Raw genomic sequence first — 15,045 nt, 5'->3', positions numbered from 1 at the left:
TACGTATATATGCTGTGACATAGAGTATACAATGTCAGACCTGGCTGTGGTGTCTATTTGCCCTAGGGTATATGACATGGAGGATGTGAAAGGTGGGCTGGATAATGGCTGTGCTGAGATCTTGGATTCCTCCTCACTGCTCATCTTACAATCTGGCAGAAACAAAGACATAACGTTTTCCTTTTTATAAAATATGCTTGGATTTTCGTTTCCATCTCTTTTCTACCATCACAGCCCCAGCCCCAGATTTTATGTGATGTACCACAGAAAGACTGGAGCAGAAACACAGAGTAGGGAGGGATGGTAGCACCTTCTGGACCATGCATTTAAAAATAAAAACAACACATCATTTGAAAGGAACATGGGTGTGAAACCCTGACAAAGTTTTTTTTTTCCCTTTCATGACTATTTCAATGCCCCCTTAAAAAACTTATCAAATATAAAATGTCAAACTTTTATTCAATGCCTGAATTTTCTAGAGCCATAAACACACATTCACGAGTTAATTGGGTAAGCTCTTACTGTGTGGTATTATAGTAATGTACATCACAACCCTGTAACTATATTATGTACATGTCTATAATATATGAATTATCTACATATTTGTATCATTTGTTATCTATCATTTATCATTTTTCTAGCATCTATGTATTTACACATCTAACACTTATAGTTTATTTATCTATACAATCTATATATTCTTGTGTCTACCATCTATCATCTTTATAGCATATGTATATACATATCTATCTTTGATCTGTCTGTCTATCTCTATCTATCACCATCTATCTATTATTTATTTCACTCTACAGTCCTACCTGTCTATAATGAAGAGGTTACATGTAGCTAGCAAATTGTATAGATTAGTGTCAAGGAAGGATCTAAAGTTAAGTTGGCTGGGCATGATGGCATATGCCTTTAACCCTAGCACTTGAAAGGGAAAGGCAGGTGAATCTCAGTGAGTTCCAGGCTAGCCAAGGTTACAATGTGAGATAAGACTCAATAATTCAAATCAATGAACAAAAATAAGGTGGATGTAACAACCAAGAAAGATACCCAGGCTGACCTTTGAGTTATACACACAGACACAGACAGACAGACACACACACGCATGCAAGAAGACACATGATTGAATACCTGAACATACTCATGCACTTACTCAAGTCCCGCACCATTTTACTGGATTCCAGTGGTGACATATGAGTAGGGTCATTTAAACATCCCAACCCAGTTGACCACTCATCATGAGTTGGTCCATAAAACAAACATGGAGACATCACAGACATCCTATAAGAAATGAGGTGCCATTGCTTACTTGACGAGGTTTGGATATGCATGTTTCAGCCCATAGACAGTGAAGCAAACTGAAAGACTGAGCCACGGATGTGAGCTATAGGGAGGACTCAGGTTGTGGAGAGTGATTCGGTTGGTACACACCCAGAGAAGCAGAGATGGGAGATAACAGAAAGTTAACAGGAAGTCACAGTCTGATGTGGCAGAAGGGCCCCATGAGCATAGACTGGTTCTTTAAACCTGTATGGAACAGTGTGCAGGAAGAGAGAGATCAACCAAAGGAAGGAATTTGCTGCTTACAGGTAGAACTAAGAGAAGGTATAGAAGATCCAGTTTTTACTGGGATGGAAAAAGACAAAAAACAAAAACAAAACAAAAGTGTTGCCATAGGGGGAAGGGGGAAAGGGGGTGATCAAGAGTCTGCCCTAAGTCCGAGGGTCCACCAAGGTGCTGCCTCAGAGGCTGTTCTCACCAGCACTGACTGAGCTGGCAGCAGACTCCTGACGACTGAAATAAACATGATCGCCCCACTTCATGAAGATTCGATATGAGCATTCTAGTGAATAAAAGGTAATCATACATGTGATGAATGCCAGGAAGCATAGGACAGGGCATGGTGATTCCTTAGCTTCTCAGCCCTCTCCAGAACTACTGATGCTAGCCATAATGCAGAGGCAAAGGTCAAAAGGTAATTCAATGACATTGGCCAAAGAGAAGCCAGAAGAAGCTCAGCATGAGTCACCAATGACCCAGGTGTCCTTTCCTGTTGTTGTGACAAAATGCCCTGACCAAAGGAACCAAGAACCATGGGGCTGTGAGTCCACCACAGCAGGAGAGTTACAAGCAGCAAGAACCTGAAGCAACCAGGGACACCCACAGATGAGAGCACAGAGAATGGTTGAGGCCATACCTACTGCTCAGCCCACATTCTCAAAGTCTGTGCAGCCCAGACCCCAGCCACAGGGAGTGAGACCACCTGCTTTCAAGTTTGGCCTTTTCACCTTGATCAGCATCTTGAAGTCAGTCTCTCTCTCAGACACACCCACAGTGTGACAGCCTAACCTCAGAAATCCCTGAGACTCTGTTCCCAGGTGTGTCAAGTTGATAATAACTATCTCCTATTGAGAAATACTTGTTTCTATTGAGAAGCCAACACCAATCTTCAATTACTAAGACCAACCCAAACCAAAGCTTGTCCACTGGGTCTATGTCATAGGATGCACTCTTGCTCTCTAATCTTTATTACTATTATTGCATTATTTTTTTAATTGGCACAGAAACACATGATTAAAAGCAAATTCTAGGGTCAGAGTCATGGCCCAGTGAGTGAGAATGCCTCCTTTGTGAGCATGAAGGCCCGGATTCTAACCTCTACCACTATGTGAAAAAGCAAGGCATGGTCAGACATGCCTGAAGCCTCAGAATTGAGGAGTAGAGACAGTGGATTCTGGGAACTTGTTGACTGGACAGTGTAGCTGAAATGTTAAGCTTGAGGTTTTATGAGAAACCCTGTCTCAAAGCAGAAGGAAGTAGAGAAAGACAATGAACATCTGTCTTCCACTGGCCATGAAGAGGCACACACATCTGTATTTTCTCAAGCAACATATACTTGCTCAAAGACACAGAAAAACAACTTCACAAGTAAAAGAATGTTTTCTTAAATAGGCCAATAGAACAACCATCAAGTAATATTTCTAAACCCTAAATCAGACTTTATGTATGACAGAGAGGAGAGGGATGTAAGCCTAGATAGGCCTTAGGATTCAAACAGTGAAGGAATTTAGAGCCAATCATTAAGTTTTGCCAGCAAAATGTACAGCTTTTCACAGTAAATAATATGAAAGCTGAAAGTAACCTTACATCTATTCAGTTGTCAAAGTTTGTTTTCCAAGAGGTTAAAGATGATGGATTTCCAGGTGTTCCCGCATTTCAGAGTTATGGGCAGAGCTGTGGAGTAGGCAGTCTGCTTGCAGAGTTGGTCGTTGGCGTGCTAATGATCTCAGTGGTACTTTGCTGGCCCACACAGCTGCAGAACAGTGTTCGGTTTTACAAGTTGACAGAAGTCAACCACACACTCTGTTTTTCATACTATGGCCCATTTCTTTGGCTTGGTGTTGGTACAGCTGGCGTAGAAAACTCAGCTTGCTGTCGAATGAATGCATAACCCTTGCTTTGCTGAACCGTGCCAGCAGGCCGAGAGTATAGTCTTGGGTGCAAAGGATGATACCCTTGACCTCGTTTCTATTCCAGGATTCCTATCTTCTTCTTTCCCACCCTCAAACTCTCACCAGACTCAAGAATGTCATTGGCTTAAGGCCACACCTTACAGGATAGACTAGAGGATACCAACCACACTGGTAGTGCCTCCTGGACATTTCTGACTGTTGCTTACAGGAAGCTACTGTTGCCATTCTAAAACTTGTCTTTGAATGTGGCCTCTGCTTTTGGCTCTGAGCAGACTTAAGGATGAATGAGTTTCTGATGTTCATTTCCTCTTAAGTGTTTTAGGCACCTTCCTTTTTTGTTTGTCTCTACTTCACTCGTGTGTCTTTATGTCTTTCTGTCTATCAACCTCTCTCTCCCTCTCCTCTCCTCTTCTCTCCTCTCCTCTTCTCTCCCTATCTGTCTCTATACCTGCCTTTTTATCTCTCCTTCTGCTTCCATGTCTCTATGCCTTTCTCTCTTTTTCATGCACATTTTATCTTTGGCTCTGTCTCTGTAAGTCCCTATCTCTTTATCTATCTGTCTCTGCCTGTGTGTCTGTCTGTCTGTCTGTCTGTCTGTCTGTCTATCTATCTATCTATCTATCTATCTATCTATCTATCATGAACAGGTGTATATCTGTCAAATAAAATTGTCAGACATTTCCTAGGATGCCTATCTTCTGTGTCCTGAGCTTATCATCTTCTCTGTAGAAAAGCAAATTCCCCAGGGAATGAGTCAGATGGCAATCATATATAACACTCACCATAATGGTAACTCTTGTTCTTTCTAAGTACCTACCTGTATCTACTGTCCTGCAGTTTCGCATAGATGTCTAGACACGGATAGACCAGAGAACCAGCAGAATTCCATATGCTGAAAATCATATTCTCAGTTTAGTCAGGATTTGATAACAGCTAGGTAGACCATAGACATGATACATGTTTACAGTCTTCATCCTTGGGAAGCTGTAAGAATGTGCTCTAACCCTAAATGACTTCACCTACTTTGCTGAAAGTAGTCATGTTTGAGCTATAGCTGCTGCTTAAGCCTACGTTCTGTGCTAGTTTGATTCTGTGGCTAAAACAGCATGTAAGATATTGAGTGATTATGCAGAACCGAACCCATGGAGTCCGAGCAGCATAGAACACGGCACCAGGACTGGAAAAGGTTCTCTGTGTGTTATGACATGCCAAGCATCACATGACAAGGAAATGTGTGTACACATGAAAATGGGGCTGGACTTGTTTTGTTAGGAATTTGCTGCCATGACAACTTCTTCACCCTTGTCATAATAGCCTTAATGTATCCACAAGACCAGCCTGCTGTGGCAGGGCTCAGAACTTTGAAAGGTTTTGCCCCTTATTGCTCTTGCAATAGTAATTACATTTCAAGGTGAGCTCGGAGAAACCTCCTATATTATACTTACATGATTGTTTGGTCAAAAAGTAGTATTTTACCAGTTGGTATTTCATTATGAAACGGCATTAGCTTTTCTTCTCTCTTAAGAAAGACAATGCCTGGAAATAACAGACGAGCAAGCTGTCACAACCTTGTGTTTGTGTCCATGGCTACCCTGTCATTAAATTGTGATTTCATAGATATTTATATTGAATCTATAAGTTTAAACCAAAATTTAAACCACAGTAAGAGGGCTTTTGTACATGCCCAATTTTCTTCCTAGTAGATCTTTGTTTATGCTAATATGCTGAAAACGAAATACCTAAGAACAAAATCAGAGAAGTATTCACTGAAAAAGACCAGGAGGAAGTCATTTGTGTTGGGTAGAGAAACTTGTAAAGAAAGAAATGTCATTTATGTCATATGTTGGGGATGCCCTTTAGTCTAAAACTTTCTGGAAATATGAACTATTTATATGAGAATCTGATTTGCAGCCAATTGTATGGTGTATGACGCTTAACATAAAACAGGACCATGAAGACAGCTATGCCTTGAATTTCTACTGTACCCCCCCCGAAAGGCTAGCACCATTGTCTAGTCATGATTTCAAGTAACTCAAGAATTTTCAGTTAAGTCTTGTTCAAGTCTGCACTATAGATACAGCTGTATGCGGGCATGCTGATACTCAGGCATGCGTGTCCTAGTCTGCACATTCATGTTTCTAATCAGGATGACTGTCTAATCATTTAATTATACAGGAAACTATCAGTAATGAGGGTCAAAGCATCTGATCTCTCTTCTCTGGAGGAGTGACAAAAAGCCATATGAAAGGTTGATTTCTTTCTAGTAGTTATATATAGCATTCAAACAAATTTAGAGGGCAGACTAATAGAAAACCAATAACAAAGACACAAAGTTTATAGTCCATAAGGGGGTGTTTTAAAACTTGTGGGTAGTGGTTTTTGACTGACAAATGTGTTTTCTGAAAGCCAGTGCTTTTAATGTACATTACACTTGGAATTTATGTCTTTACCTATCTACATATCTTTTCACCTTTCATCCTTTTTTCCCATCTGGTCACATGCTTACACACACACACACACACACACACACACACATACACACACACACATACACACACACACACACACACACACACACACAGTTAAAATGTGTAGTGGTTTATATTTACTGCCATTCAGGTTATTTATCTGTGACTATTCTCTGACAGAGAATAAAATATTTTATTAGTTCCCTGAGAATTTATAAAAATGTATTTTCTTCATATTCATCCCAATACCTCCCCTTACCTCCCTCCATATCTGGCTCCCATCTCTCTGCCCTGCAACTTCATGTCTCCATTTTCTGTTGTTTTAGTATCCCTTAGATTACCAATTTTGTGGCCTGTAAGCTTATGTGTCTAGGGCCTTCCACTGCTCCTTCCTGAACTACCTAGAATCCTTGACTAAAACTGAGTGTCTCTCTCCCCAAATCACCAACTGCCCTAGTTCCTCAGTTAGGTGAGTCAGAGGTGGGTGGCTCACAATCCTCTTGCCAATTGATTCGAGAATGTTGAATGACTTGAGGTCATGTAGTTGGTATAGAGGTTATCACAGATGTTGTGAGTTTATTAGTATTGTGGTCCAGTGATGCTCAGAGATACTGTTTTACTCAGTTTCCTGCAAACCTCTGGATCTTACAGACTCTCTTCCCCTTCTCTTGCAATGGTCCTTGAGCCATGAGCAGGACAGTGAAGTAGGTACCAATTTGTGGCTAAGCATCCTCTGATATGTGTTCTTCTTAAGCAGAGTGAATTTAAGGAAAGACAAAAGCCTTTCTCCCCTTCAGTTCTATTATACAGAATCACCATCCCAAGCTGGTCAACGTCTAAAAGCCAGACTTTGTAGGGAGGAGGCATCCTTCTTACATGCTGCCTTCACATGTCATTGACTTACGACTTTCTTTACCCGTGTATTTTGAGCATTTTCTAACTGTATAGTTTCGTTCCGTGGCCAGACCAGCACACTCCACTCAGTATGACATATAGCTAAAGATGGGTGAATTAATTAGTTCTGAGAGCAAATATGAATTCTAATCTTGGACGTATGGATGAGGTGCATTCTGAGAAGAAACTGGGATGGCTTGTGTCCTACCCTGTGCATTTAACAAGCTGCCTGGGAGCCCATGTTCAGATGCAGCGGCCCTTTGGAGAAACATAGATTGAACACCCTATTTATCCTGTAAAAGCCTTTCAGAAGCCTTACAAACTGCAGAGATGCCCCTCCACGTCCTCTGAGACATGCCTTCATTAGCATTTCAATAATGCAGACTCTCCTTGATCCTTTGAGATTCTTTAATCTTCAGCATTGAAACACCTAAGACACACACCACTGGATTGTGGTTCTTGGTGCTGTGGCATTTCTTTTGCACGGAGCAAGTCTGATGATCTGATCTAAGACTGGGGACTTTTTCCTATCAGTCATGATTACTAATTTGCTGTAAAACCTATCAATTAAAGGCCAGAAACATATGAGAAGTAACTTCGTGTTCCCTTCCTGAAGGGAATAGAAAATAGTTAATTACACGTCTTCCATTAAAAAAATAAATTGGAATATTTTGGAAGTAGTAGATGCTCATTATAAAGCAATAAAATTTTAAAGCAACACCCTAATTTGGAGATAGTATTAACTATTTATGTGCTCCTTCTGATATAGATAAATATACCTACACAGAAAAAAAATAACAGAAATAAGTTCACAGGTAGATTAAGAAGAAAGAATATGCAGATAGTATAACATTATCCAACATGAATATCATCAGCTTTGGCTTCCTAGGAAGGCCATTTTGAAAGTTTATACAAGCACACATGCTAATCAATTGTCTCATCTTCCATGTAGAGGGACAAACTTTTAAGTGTCTCTCAGAGTCTGTGCTAGAGCAGAGAGGAGAGGATACCTCAGAGCATTCTCTGCAGCTCTGGAATCTCTGCTCCACCCACTGGTCCCTCTGTCCATTGCTGCTTGTTCTTCTGTGTCTCTGTCCCCTAAAGCAGCCTCAAGTACACCTGGTGGTAGCAACCTGTCTTTCTTCTTCCCATGTGGATGTCTCTGTCATATCTCAGATTATCTACTCAACTCTTAGTAGGAAATGATATGGAGGCATTATAGTTCATTTTCATGTCAACTTCGATTGGTTCTGTGGTTACCTAGGAGACACACCAGGGCATCTCTCGAGAGGCTGAACTATGGAGGGAAGCCATACTCTGAGTGTCAGTGACATAAGCAATGAGACTCCTGGACTTAAGTAAAGGAAACTAGAAAAGTGAGCTGGGCCCTGGGATCTACCTCTTTCTTCCTGGTTCACTCAAATGGGGGGAATCCCAGATGCGTGTTTCTGACATATCACAAACTATGTCATGTCTTCCCGGACATGCAGGACTGTATCCTCACCCAAAATTTGTGATATATGTCTATATGCATGCACGAGTGCACACATACATGTAGAGGCCAAAGGACATTTCACAGATCGTTCCTAAAGCATCCTCACATTTCTTTTCCTGGGACAGATCTCCCACTGGCTTATAAATAAAGACAAGTGCTCCCTGTCTAGCTATTGAGCACCAAGGGTCTGCTCGTCTCTTCCTCCCTAGCAGTGGGGTTACAAGAGCATACCCCCATGTCTAAGTATTTTGACATGTGTACTTAGGATGGAACTCATGACCCTGTGCTTGAAACTGAGCCATTTCCTTGTTATGACGTACCAAAGTACATTGCATGCACCACTTCCAGACTGAAGTTTTGGTTACATAACTCACTTCGTTTCCTTTCAGGGCTCAGACGCCTTATTCTGCCACAGTCAGACTCTCCTGTGAATTTATTCCTGTGGTCCAAGCCTGGACACTGAGGAGAAGAGACGAAGGAGAAATAGCCTCCATGTAAGTGGTTAGTTCTCTAATTGGGCTTTCAATGGTTTGGTGTAAAAAAGAAAAGGTCATAGTTCATCTCAGTAACAGATCATACTAGACTCAATACACATATTAAATGTTCCATGCATTCAAAGCTTCAATAATACTTAGCTACAGGAATTAGGCAGAAAGACATTCCATCTTGGCGAGCACATGATATAGTAAATCCCGTGGGCAGTTGAGACTATTGGAAAATTTAAACATGGTCCTGTATCCAGAATAATATAGTGATCTTTCATCCTGCTGGGTAGGATCATCAGCAAGCAATGATTCAGAAAATAAGAGTGATTTATGTTTTTATTTTTGAGCAGTGAATTCTCTTTTAAATTTATGGAAGGACTTAGATTTATATAGTGGGCTCTAGTTTCCATCATACGCTCGTCATCTTAATGGCCACTTTCAAATTCCATTCATCTTTACACTAGCCACAAAAGCATTTGCAGATGAAAATAAAGATTAAGATAGCAATTTGGATTCAGTGCTTAAAATTTTGAGTTGCAGCCTGAAAAATCAAACCCAGATGGTAGGCATTTAGAGATGGTTACAGTCTACTGTTCTAGTCATAGGAGTAACATTACCCTCTGGAGGGTGTCATGCCAGGACGTTAATTCTCTATCAGCATGGATTTTAAATAAAAAAAACATCTAGATGCATTTTATAAGTTTAAAGACACAAGAGCTCCTTTGACGTTAAGGCTTCCCAAAGTGTGTTTTTGCTGTGTTTCTTCTTCAGACTGTCCCCCTGAGTGACAAGCCACTGAGGTTTCCAGCTCCGTCCTCAACGCCCTCAACGTGCCTCTCAGACATCCGATTTTTTATTGGGATATTCATTTGTCTTAAATGCAGAATACATCACACCGCTGTCTTACTCTTTCTTTTCCAGCTCTTCTTCTCATGACTCCCTTCTTTCCCACACATAGCCTTTCCCCTACTTTCATGCCTTTCACGTGTACATGAGTCTAAACTCTGCCTGAAGGAAAGCCCATGACAGCTGTCAATCAGAGCTGGCTGTATTTCACACCCCACAATCCCGCCCACTTCTACACCGCCTTCTGCAGATGAGACTTACAGAGCTTATTGTCCTTTTCACATCTGATGTGTGTATACACCGTGTCTTTCTTTATCCATTCAGCTGTTAATGGGCATGTGTGCTGACTGCTTGGCTATTGTGAGTAGTGTTAGTAATGTGTGTGGGTGCCTCTGGGCCTCGATGAGTTAGAAGGCTATCTTACTCCCAAGGTAGACCTTAGTTTTTTTGCTGTGTTGGCATGTAGATGAATTTCCTAACCTCTGACCTCTGACACTCCAGTTTTCTCATCTGATGAATAGAGATAACAATTGAGATGTTGTTGTAGGTTGGCACGTACGTTTCTACAGAACAGATCACCAAAAGTCACCGGTATTTATGGAACACTTCCTTCTCTTTGGGACGGTGCAGTGAGGATGTCTAGAAGATCTTGGTGATAGATTTTAGACAGCAGCCAGGTGAGCTGATGGTATATGTTAGGGGCATTGGTAGAGAACAATGAAGATTGTATCATTTCATAGCTCCAAAGACCAAAGTAAACACTGTGTGCATGTGAGTTAGGCATGCCTGCTGCTCAGGCTTCCCCAGGCCTGTGGACAACTAGCCAGAGTTAGACAATGAGGCCATGACCTGCCACAGGCTTTGGAAGCCAGGGATACCTCTGACTGATAGTCTCCATTTCCCCAGGGTAAACAAAATGTAAAGTTGGAAACTCACCGGATGTCAAAAGTCAAACACACTATTGAAAGAAAAGAAGAGAGTCTTAAGAACCTCTTTGGAATTTTACAAGGTGTGTGAATGGGAAAGGGTTGGTTACCACAGAAGCTTACAAGGTCACCAGAAGGAAACTGGGCCTCTGTTGAGTTCTAATGTCCAATGAGAGCAGAGAATGAATGGATGAAGATGGAGCAGCCTGGATCCCAGGAGCCAGGTCAAGCCTGCAGGGAATGTTAGACATGGAGCTGATGGGAAGAAGGTTGGCTGAGTAGATCTGGAGAACCGATTGATACCAAATACCTCAGCGTTGGTGGCAGGGCAGGGTCTCAGATCCCCAAAATTTCCAGTGTCTTGGGGAGGCTGTGGATGAATTTTAGCTTTTGGCAGGTAAAGAAAACTGAGCCAGACCACAGAGTAGAGACTTCAATCTACAGGCATCATTTTTTTCTTCCTCCTCTTCTTGAGGAGACTCTGATGTGTTCTGCTTTTCTTCGGGATGCCTGTGTTCTGGACTGGATTCCTCATTGTGGCAAATTACCCTTTTCAAAGGTGTGTTCCCCACTGTCCAGTCTCTCTTCAGTTGTGTTTACAAGACAACCAAAGAGCCTTCTCACGAGCTAGTGGGTCACTGCTGTGAACTATAAAATCAGGACAGAGTGAGGTTTTGGACTCTTTGAGGTTGTCCTGAGTAGAAACAGCCTGGGCTGGGAGATACATCAGTGGGAGAAGTGTTTGCTGAGTAAACACGATGACCTTAGATTAGATCCCCATGACCCCCTTAAAAGCCAGGCTTCAGTGAACACCTGCTAGTAGTAGTTGGTGGAGACACGAGGACTCTGGAACACCCTAGCCTGCTGATCTAGCTGAATTGGTGTTGAGGTCTAGGTTCAGTGGGAGAGAGAGGAAGAGTGTCAGAAGCCATCTGATGTTAACCTTTGGTCTCGACATGTGAAATAACCTCCATACACATATGTATCTATAAGGTAGAGACAGGAAGTTGCTTCCACAGGTCTGCCCACACAGGGGCATTTGGTTTAGGAGCCTGGTCCCTATTCTTGGAAGATTATGTAAAAAGATTGTGTAGAGACCTTGGTGCTGCCATCCTTGCTGAAGGACTTGCCTAGAGTTCAGATCGTTGAGTGAAGAAGCCTTCAAAGTTCCCATCCCCAGTTACTGACTGAGTGTAACTTCTTAGTTTGACCCCAACCAAGACTTGGTCTGTCTGTGCTCTCAGATTCCCAGAGCTCTAAAGTGGCAGGAGCTGGCTTCAGTCACCAAGTGCTGGGTCCTGTGTGGAGGAGCACAGTAATTTATCAGCACGTTCTCACAGCTCTCCGTGTGGATTCCCATCTCTGTGCATCTGGGTTCCATTAGAAAGCCAATTTAAATCTGTCTTTGAACTTTACCCTGATTTCTATGAACCCATCTGCTTTTTGTTTGTCTTGAAGAGATAGTAGGACAATGTCACTACAAGGCCCATGAAACAAATGCCAAGGAACCATGCAGATCTAAGGGGAGAAGTGTAGATGGAAAAGAACGATAGCCATGAATAGCCCCAGCCATACTTTCTCCATCTCTATGAGACAGATACAGCGAAGGCATCATCCTACCAATCCCAGATTACCCTTTTGGTTTTAATTAAAGAGATTCTAAAAAGTAAGAAATTTGATGACTTGAGAAAATTCTACTCGGATTTGGGTAACATCACATAGATTCAATAAACTATGCACAGGGGATGCACTTAGCCATGAGTCATCTCCTTGAAGTTTTCACAAGTTCTGAGTGACCATCCATGCTGGGAAGAGCTAATGTCCAAAAGAGATGCTCCTGTTTTCCCAGAACGAGAAAGTTCCTGAAAAAAAAAAAAAAAATGACAAGACAAAAAAAAAAAAAAAAAAAAAAAAGTCAGCTGGGGCAAGGGAATTGCCACCTAAGTGAAATGTGGTTCAGTCTTCAGGCTCCTGCAGCTGCAGGACAGGTCTATGTGACAAGTGAGTGGGACACCCTGGGCAATGACGTGGAGCCAGTATGGCCAACTCCAGCAGATCCTGCTGACGATGTATGAGTACCATGGCCCTTCATTGAGATCTAAGGGATGCTTTCTAGGTGGAAGACCATCGGTGTCTACCGCAGTGCTGTTTGGAAGCCTGCTACATACAGGTCTTTACCTTGTTCTGTCTTTATTTGATTGGGAGGTGTATTTGTGTGTGTGAATATGGATATGTGCGCATTTGCAAACCGATGCTCATGGACATGTCTGAATGTCTGTGTGGAGGTTAAAGGTCTGCACCAGGTAGCTTTCCATATTATTTTAGTTTTTGAGAGAGGGTCTTTCGCTGAACCTGGAATTCATACACTTAGCTAGATGACTGGCTAAGTTCAGGGGACTTATCTGTCCTCACGTTTTCAGCCCTGGCAGGGACACCTCACTGGCTTTTTATATGGTATTGGGATTGACTGCAAGACCTCTTCTTTATCAGGCCAGGACTTACTGGCTGAGCGACCTCCCCACCCCTTCCCTAGTCTGGTAGCCCTGAAGATCCCCATCTCTCTTCTCTGCCTCCCAGAAAATTTTTGGACAGGTTTTCCCACTTTTTCTAACCAACACTTGCCCTGGTTAAACTCAGCTCTCTAAGAACCATCTCTTAGCATCTACCTGGTCAGGAACTCATGTGTGGAAAAGGTTGTCAGAACAGCTGCAGCGACGTCTCACCTTAGTGAGTTACTTCACCTTACTAACCTATCTCAGAAAACCCTGCAGTCAGAAAGATGTGCTTCTTGTAAAAAAAAAAAAATACAGACAACACTCATCTGGAGACAAACACATGGGCATTCACTACCCTAACCCCATATGCTTAAAGAACCCTCTGAGGGGCAACAGGAATTGGGCCAGAGATTGAGAAAGTTCTTTGAGCAAAGCCTGCAAATGCTGACATTAATCTGCATGGGTAGAACTTGAAGCTTTTTTTTTTTTTTTTTTTTTTTTTTTTAATGCCAAGAGTCCATGCTTTAGAAAAGTGGCTTTTCCTTTTTATGTACCTGATAACCTGGAAAACAGAGTCATCTGTCCTCTGTTCCCGGCAATAGGGCCAATCAATAAAGACGCCCCATCGACGGCGCCTTTGCCCACTGCAGCTGCCATTGAACCTCGGCTTTCCATCAGTGGCTCGCCCCGTTGTGTACAAAGAGGCAGATATGCAATGTAGCAGGAGCCCCCAGAAAAGGTCTGTCTGTTCTGTCAAAACTATTTAGTTCAATATTGTTCTCAACGTGGCACCGTAGCCCGGGACATGACTCCCAGCACGTGCAAACAGACGTGATTATATATGAGACAGGAAGGTACTTATATCACCGCAGGTTGTTGTGCTTGAAAGGACTTGTCCCCCCTCTTCAAATTAAAAGTTTTCAAAAATGAAATAAAAATAAACCTTTGAAGAGAGCAGATTGAGTCTGATTTGGGGGAGCCCTCCTGCCTGCTGTATACTAAAGAAACATTTTCACGGTTTTCCCCTGACCATTCTCCTTGTAGTTGAGAAACACAAACCACCGGGAGCTTTTGTGGCAGAACAAGAATTTTATGAACACGAACTTTACAAAGACTTCCCTAGGAGATTTAAGGTCTGGAAATCAATAGATCAATCAGCGGCTTTTATCAATCTATAATGGCTCTCTCTCTTTGGAAGTCAGGGAGAAAATGGGATCAGCGTAAATTGAGCACGGAATCACTTATTCTCACCAGCTGAATTTGTCAAACTGTTAAGGCACATAAGTGACATAAAATATAATCATTTTTGAATCTGGGACCCTTTAGGGTGCATGTTGATTGAAGAAAAAAGAGCCAGATGTTTCTAGCAAGACTTGTGGAGGCAATCTAAATATTCCTCAACCCCTGACATGTCTGACCATTTCCCAAAGAAACCAATTCATTAGCTAATTATTGGGCCCCCTTATTGTGTAATATATAATTGGCCCAGGGCAAATAGCCTTTGCAAATGGCTGGCTGAGTCAGTAGAATCTGTTTTTGCCAAATTCTTCCCAGGGATAGAAGGGAAAATTAATGAGCCCTACCTCATCTGGCTTCTACTTTATTTTTTAATGATAAAGGCCTCGGTGCCTGGACACAGCTCTTCTTCATCAAGTTAGCTTGGCAGGTAGTGTATGGGAAGATGAGGTATGAGAAAATAGAGAAATCATTTTGGGAAATGAGAGCTATTTACCCAATGTCTCTGGGGAAAAAATAGTGAAAAACCAAGTTTGATTTCTATTTTCATCTTGAAGATGCGCACAACTACCTCATGGAAGGGGAGGGGGCCTATCCCCTATGTCCAATTCTATTCTATAGCTTTTTAAAAAATGTTGGAAACTGAATAAGTGTTGAGAGTGTCTCAGAATGCCTGCTGTCTCGAACCCTACAGAGCAACAATAAGGACCAGGTCTTGAGC

Source organism: Micromys minutus (assembly GCF_963924665.1).
Source record: "Micromys minutus genome assembly, chromosome: 3".
In the NCBI taxonomy this organism is placed as follows: domain Eukaryota; kingdom Metazoa; phylum Chordata; class Mammalia; order Rodentia; family Muridae; genus Micromys; species Micromys minutus.
The sequence above is the reverse complement of the archived record's forward strand: the minus strand, read 5'-3'. Positions refer to the sequence as shown.